Source organism: Ischnura elegans, chromosome 6, assembly GCF_921293095.1.
Source record: "Ischnura elegans chromosome 6, ioIscEleg1.1, whole genome shotgun sequence".
Classification (NCBI taxonomy): domain Eukaryota; kingdom Metazoa; phylum Arthropoda; class Insecta; order Odonata; family Coenagrionidae; genus Ischnura; species Ischnura elegans.
This window is the reverse complement of record NC_060251.1, coordinates 12,538,048-12,545,215: the sequence shown is the minus strand read 5'-3', so window position 1 is coordinate 12,545,215 and position 7,168 is coordinate 12,538,048. Positions and strand designations below refer to the sequence as shown.

Sequence of the window (7,168 nt, the reverse complement as noted above, 5' to 3'; positions counted from 1 at the left end):
TTAATGAGAGGTTGATACGATAGTGGAATATTTCACAAATATTGTTGATAGAGATTTGATTGAAAGCATTTTTCCAAGTCTAGCATATATAGAGAAAATGTTTTGAAAAATAATCTACCAGCCCTTCAATCACATTTCAACAAACGGAAACCAGCAGATGCTAGAGAGATTTAGGTGTATATGCATTTAATTATGGTTTGGACATTAATTAAAAACCTACCATTAGATCATACTTTAAAGGAAACACACATCCGGAAAAGGATTTTTCTTTCAAATAGATAACTTTAACGCATGATAGTGTCATCACGGGGGGATGGTGTAAAATCAGATTATTTAAGAACGTTACATATTAGATATTTACTAGAACTTGACACCCATTTTTTATCATTGGGTTTTATTATGGACATATGAATCCATCAATACACCGGCATTATATTCTCATTAGGGGAAATAACAAATGACTAATTTCGAAAACTATTCTTATTCATCAACTAATGTAGGCATCAGAACAGCATATTTTACAAGAAAAAATGTAGGTACTCAATATTGTAATTTTCTTCAGGATCAAGAGCAAACACATATATCAATCCTAGGTAGACTCAGTAAATTCAATGCCTCACACATAGAACTCACAATAAGGGCACAAAGTCGACATAAGACTATCTGAGGAAAAGATATATTTTCTGATATAAAATACATTTTTACATTTAAAAATGAAGAAAAGTTTGGAATAACTCACATATCAAACAATAGTGTGAGAAAATTCTCAACTCAAGGTTATAATAGTGAGAAGACAACCTATGAAAGTATTGGATTATCTGCAAATGAAATAGTACCAACATTCCTGGAGGAGGTGGGGATGCCCAAAAAACAGCCTAAAATACTCGAAACTAAAATTGTTGTTACTTCATCTTGATTCTTTTCTTCGGTGACTTGACGAGTAGGAGGCAGTATCCATTCCAATCTTTCTCCTAATACTGCTCCCAAATGGGATTTAGGATTCATTAGGAGTATCAGTAAATGCCAAAATTACAGCCATCAATGAGTCCAGCCCACCAGATTCACTTATTTCCGTCAGATTGCGTTGAAAGAAGCAACAAGAGAAAGAAAAAATACAGCATATTGGATGGATCTTTTTACTGACCAGAAAACTAATTAGCATTCAAAAAACAGCCTTTCATGATGAACCATAGAATATTTGGCCATTTAAGTCAATTCTCTTCCGCTGTGATGCGATGAGGAGGCCGAAGCAATGATTCCAATCTTTCGCCTAAGTCTACTAGGAAATTGGATTTTGGATTTGCTCAGGAACACAAAAAAATGACAAAATTACAGCCAAGCCACCGAATCAGCTACTTCCATTGGGATTGCAGCGAGAGAAGGAACGATGAAGAAAAAAATTCAGCTGCTACTGGAGGGGAGACAGCTTCAACAATTCTGCAAGGGGGTGGTCCTTCAGAAGTGAGGAGGATAAGAATCTGCACACACCTGCAGAGTATCTAAAATGACATGAGAGAGAAATGAAAAAGAGGATATTAGTATGACAGAATCCTTAAAAACTTTATAGAGGAATGGTGTACCAAAATTGATAAAACCTGATATTATTGACCTGAAAACTATTTCCCATTCAATCATCGATTCATTCAAGTATGTATGAGGTTATTGCTATCAAAAACACTCTTTACCTGCTTTTCTATTAGTGCATTTTAGACACGTGTATTCCATTTATGTGTGAGGTTTGCATGGCATTTCGTCATATCAGTCTCAGCTTTCAGACGTTCCTCCATGTTGGGTTTTACATAGGGGACAACAGTTTCTACAGCCATCCTGCGGGCGCCTTCGGGTCAGAGGTGCCAATCTATCTAAACCAACAGAAAGGGAACATGAACGCGCCACGGAGAGGAAGCAGTTCCGCCGTGTCGGAGCACGTGTGGTCAGAACCCTGCCACACTGTGGATTTCGATGAGCTTAAACCCTGCGTAACGAATGCCGTTACTATCCTAGGCTAATCCCAGAAGCTATAAAGATAGCTAAGCATCCTGAGAACTGCAACAGAGAAGACGGCTACACATTAGCCAACACATGGTAAAGGGTCTTCTACATCAATGACCAATCAGAGCCCACCTGAGATCCAACCAATCAGAACCGACCTAATATCCCTAAATTTCCTATATAAGACGGCGAAATTTACGCATCACTACTTCCGACCTGAAGACGACAGCTAGATGACTGGAGAAACTGTCTTGAACAACACAACGCGGAGGAATGCCCAAAAACCTTGACTCATATGTATTAAAGTTTTTCAGGAGGAAATGGTGAACCATTGAATTACCTGTTCCATGAAACCTGTTACCAGGAATCAAGTCCCAGTAGCAGTATCATGTCAGTAGTAATTTTGCTATAGCTAATACATCTAGCTAGTAGCTCTTTAAATAGAAAAATAATTTTGTATTCAACTCTTTCAACACAGCAAGAAATTATGTGTCTCATTACACAACATATACATGTTTAGTCTGATGTACTGCAAGGAAATGAACAGGCGACAGGGAAGAACAGCAATGTAAATTATTATGATGACCTAAAGTATCATTGAAAGGCGTGATAAGTACCTATTATCTCTGATTACAATAATTAAATTTTTACTTGCGTCAATAGGGTAGTTTCCTTCATCAAAGAAAACGAAATGCATCGATTGTGATTCCTTGCCCACTATTAGTGTATTCATAATGTACAAATTATTTGGTTTTAGAAATCCCAGTTTAGACCAATGGAAACGGTCAATTTTAACCTCATTTGGAAAAGGTCAGATTGGTGCCAATGCGATTCTGTTCCACGTGACGTCACAGGGACCTAGTTTCTATACGAGTAGATAGGAGTTTTACATCGTCGATTACTAATGCATTGATAAGGCACAGAGCTCAGGGAAACATCTCTTAATAATCACACATTAAAAATACCTAAGTTCGGAAAATCTCCGTCGTTTGATAGGGGAATAATAATCCTTATTAAAACCAAGCGCTACCTGCTAGCAGGGTACTCGGCTACATGCTAGCAGCCTGCGTCGTATCAGCGCTCAAGCCTCACTCCAAGGTCACCTTACAAGGCGGCAGGAGAACCAGAAATACGTCACACGGACTTTTTCCCATCATTCCTACTTAGCCGTCGCATTTTCGCGCACTTGAAAATTTTCACTCTTCATTTTATCTCGAAAAATAGATATCGTCATTTAAAAATCTAAAAGTGTGAAATTCGTACTCCAGGAGTAATAATCTTTACATTTGGGAAATAAAATAAAAATCGGAAACTACCCTATTTGGTACTAGAGATAAAGTATATGTTTTTGCAAAATATTTCGTTCAGGTAATTGTTGCTTAAAAGGCAGTGATCATTCATAAATTAATGGCAGCTGAGCAAATTATTTCATATTAAGAGGTGGCAATGGTTCGATTCAATATCATTAAGTACACCCCTGAATGAAAGTAAAAAATGATGCGCTTGAATATTGGAGGAAATCACGTACATACTACTCTAATAAAAATAACGTACAGTAATTGGCACCGGTTGAATAATATGAAACGTAGGTATTAATACCTCTGAGATCAACGGTTGATAAACCACCATGAACAATCTTTTTCTGTGCCAGACTGGAGCCTGGGATGGAGGCTACTTGCAACTCATCATCTTCACCTTAACCTTCAGAAGAAAAGAGCTGCAATGTCATTCACAAAAATCATTCTCGTTGGATGTAAATTATTGCAAGTAGAGGCAATCTTCATTGATTCAGGCAGGAATACATCCAACTGGTTCACAGGCGTATGATCCATTATCAATGGAGAAAATGGATCATTCCTTCGGATGTCTACCAATCTAAGAGAAAATGTAATTGAGAAATAATATACCATTGCTTTCAATGCAAAAAAAACAAAACAGTTTGAATGTAAAAAAAACAAATACAAACAATTTTGAATGGATGATTTACAACAATAGGTACTTCTATCAAACAGAATATATGGGACCTGAAATTCGGTATGAAGCTAATTAAAAAATGGAAGTAACAAGAAAAATAAAATAAATCCCGCCGTAAACTAAGAGAAAAAAGAAGAGAGAGTTTTAGAAGTAAGAAAACATTGTAATGGTTGCTACGAGACGGAAGTGAAAGAAGGATATAATATTCTCATTTGCAAATTCTATTCCTTCCCTGACATTGTTACAGCTGAATCTGTATTTCTTTATAGTTTTTGCCCGATAGTAAAATTGTTCTACTTCCTCAAGTTTTGATGAATTACTATTTTTGAGCCTAAGATTTTTTGCACATAAAGTTTCTCAAAACAATATGACAAAGGTTGTTATATTGATTTATTTTATTTGTTTACATCGCCCAAAAAACAGCTCATTTCAGGCCTTTCACAACGGGGGAAATACGTAACATGAAATGATGACTTTCACATGCAACCATGCCCAGGGTAGGGGCAACCTACCCGGGCAGGACTCAAACCCACGACCTTTGGTTTGGCAGGCGAGGACTTTAACCCACTCCCTCCGAGATGGTCTGACGTTTGTGAAGATTCATTGTTGTTATTTTTTGCTATGCTTTTTTGGTGAAATGACTAGCAAATTAAGCGTTTAATTCTTCAAACTGCTTATAAATTTTACTCTGGCTGCCAAGTTGGCCGTGAGCTCTAGGATTGGGCTCCAAGTGTTTGCTGCACCACTTGTTACAGTAGTTTGACCAAATATTTGGTATTTGGTCAAACTGCTGTAACATATGGCACAAAGTTACATGTGAATGGATGCCAATCTCTTTGTAAAGGGCATAAAAATTTTTTCCTACAAGTACATGACAGTCAACACTGAAATTTTTACAGAAGATGAAGGCTTGGTTTTTTACTGTAATTAAATGCATAGAACTAGATGTTGATAGAACTAATGATGCCATGTGACCCTGAAAAATAGAGACTGTTTACTAATCCCCCCCAATTCTATCTCCTTAGCATAAATGATCATCTTTTAGAACTTTGTACCTCTCAAAACCCTAATAAGTAATATAAATGCTAAAGAATCCTTTTCATTCCACCAAATGATAGCAAAATGATGAAAGTTGGAGGAAGGACTTCCCCCAAAAATGGTGGGTGATGGAGGAAAAAAGATGACTAATTTAGATTCAGTACCTAGGTCATTTTGATCATATATTACCTGGCTACGTGCCTTGCACATGCAATGAGAAAAAAGGATAACATGCGTAATGTATTATTGAAATTCGTCATACATCAAGAATCATACAATTAGGGAAATTAATTGGTCTTGTCAAGATTACCTTATCAACCAAATTTTCAAATGGACAATTAAGTATTGACTTTTGACCTTCAGTTTTCCACGATAGACGTGATCCAGTGTCTGGAAAGATACAGCAAATTTCAAGAGGTTATTCCTCTTTTGCTATTTATTATATTAACTTGTTAATTCTTTTGAATGAAATACATAATTCCGTAAGGACGTTATCCGTATTTAACTATCAATGACTAAGATGTCATCAGCAGATTACCCCAAAATAAGCAATGACTATTAGATGGCTTTACATATATTGGCTATCTCAAACGCTGGTAGCAGAGAAGATTTTCAGTAAAACATGTAAGCAGAGCTGAGAAAGGGAGTTTCATTTCATTCTTTTCTTTCCCTGCCATGTGCTCAGTGCTATTGCGGCATGTGACACAGGTAGATTCCCAGAGGGTAGGCGATAGGTCCCTGCAAAAGGGTAAACATTTTTGGCATGGCACTTTTACCACCGGTGTCATAATATTTTGGAAATTTGATATGATCATGCACACGATGGAATTAAAAAATATGAAAAAATCAATAACCACTCCATTTCCTTCATGGGGATGGATAATTACTTGCTATTTCCATCAGAAGGTGGTAAAATGCATGAAGGAAATCAGAGGCAAAGTTCATCTGTAGTGGGTACATACACGTATCACATGAGGAAATTGTTCTCAGCAGGAAACAGCAAGGCTACAGGGAGAAAAAAGTATACCACATCATCTGCCATGAACATTGGTGTGGGTATTGAACTATTTGACACAAAACTTTCTTCCAGATGTAAATGTTCCTTATTGTATTCCTTTCGTAATTACTTTGGTACCAAATTATTACAACTTTCCATGCTTGTACCCAGAATCAAATCTAGGTGGGGGGGAAACTAGCTTTGGTTATTCAAGTTGTAACTTTTGTGAAGAGAAAAGGCTAATGAAGCCAAAGTTTTAAGGAAATTATGACAGCAATTTATTAGTTTTTATACTTATTTGTTTGAAAGAATAATGATGTTTATTTTATTTTCATGACTCCAGCTAATATTATTTTTCTTCAAAAGGAAAATTTGTTCTTAACTTTTTTTTAAACTAAATTTTCGCTTCTGGGTGGGGAGGGGGGCAGTTGCCCCCCTTGCATTCCACTGGGTATGCCCATGCAACATAAAAGTTCTCATTGTGAGGAAGGAACTGTTAGGACTGAGATTGAAAAACTGAATGGGTCCATCAGTGATGAAAATATACCTTAGACTATGTAATTCTTTGATTCCATCCACATTGTCCTGAATTAGGTAGTCATTTGAATACATATTCAAATGCCTGTGCTTGAATACATTGAGTGCTGATGCAAAGGCTTAAGTTCCAAGTGAGTTCCAAATTATAGTCCCTGAGCCAGTGTATAGTTTTTGGGATTTTGGAATATGGAATATATATATGTGTATGAGGAAAAATGACAATACGAACAAATCTCATACCGTTTTGATGATGTGCTGCAGGCCTGGGGCAGGTGTCATTCCCCTAATTCCGCAGCGGGATGAGTGGCCAGGTGTTATGGCTGAAAAAAAAACAATTTAAATGATATTCATCATGAGCCAGCTTAACCCTTAAACAGCGGAGTTTTTTTTTCGGAGTTTTATTATGTTTTTCCGTTAAAAACTGATTGATTACCTCCTAAGGATTCAGAAAAACACTTAGTTTTAAAATTCTGTTGATTCGTTCTTGCTAGAGGGGGTGTGCCCGTATGGGCACGCTAGCCGTTCCGGCCACCGGTCTGCATTCTGCAGAAGAATCGCTCGAACCATCATAATTCTTATTTTTACTGCGTGATACGCCATATGTTTTCGCATTTACCTATAGTACTCCTT

General features: G+C 36.9%; 1 long non-coding RNA gene across 1 annotated transcript; it reads right to left on the bottom strand.

The window, feature by feature from the left end:
• Positions 1 to 1,167: 1,167 nt before the first annotated feature.
• Positions 1,168 to 6,855, bottom strand: LOC124160782. Its single transcript, XR_006865236.1, has 3 exons — positions 6,779 to 6,855; positions 3,592 to 3,867; positions 1,168 to 1,499 (listed from the first exon to the last, which is right to left on the bottom strand). It is a non-coding gene; the product is annotated as an uncharacterized LOC124160782 (long non-coding RNA).
• Between the last annotated feature and the right edge of the window lie 313 nt (positions 6,856 to 7,168).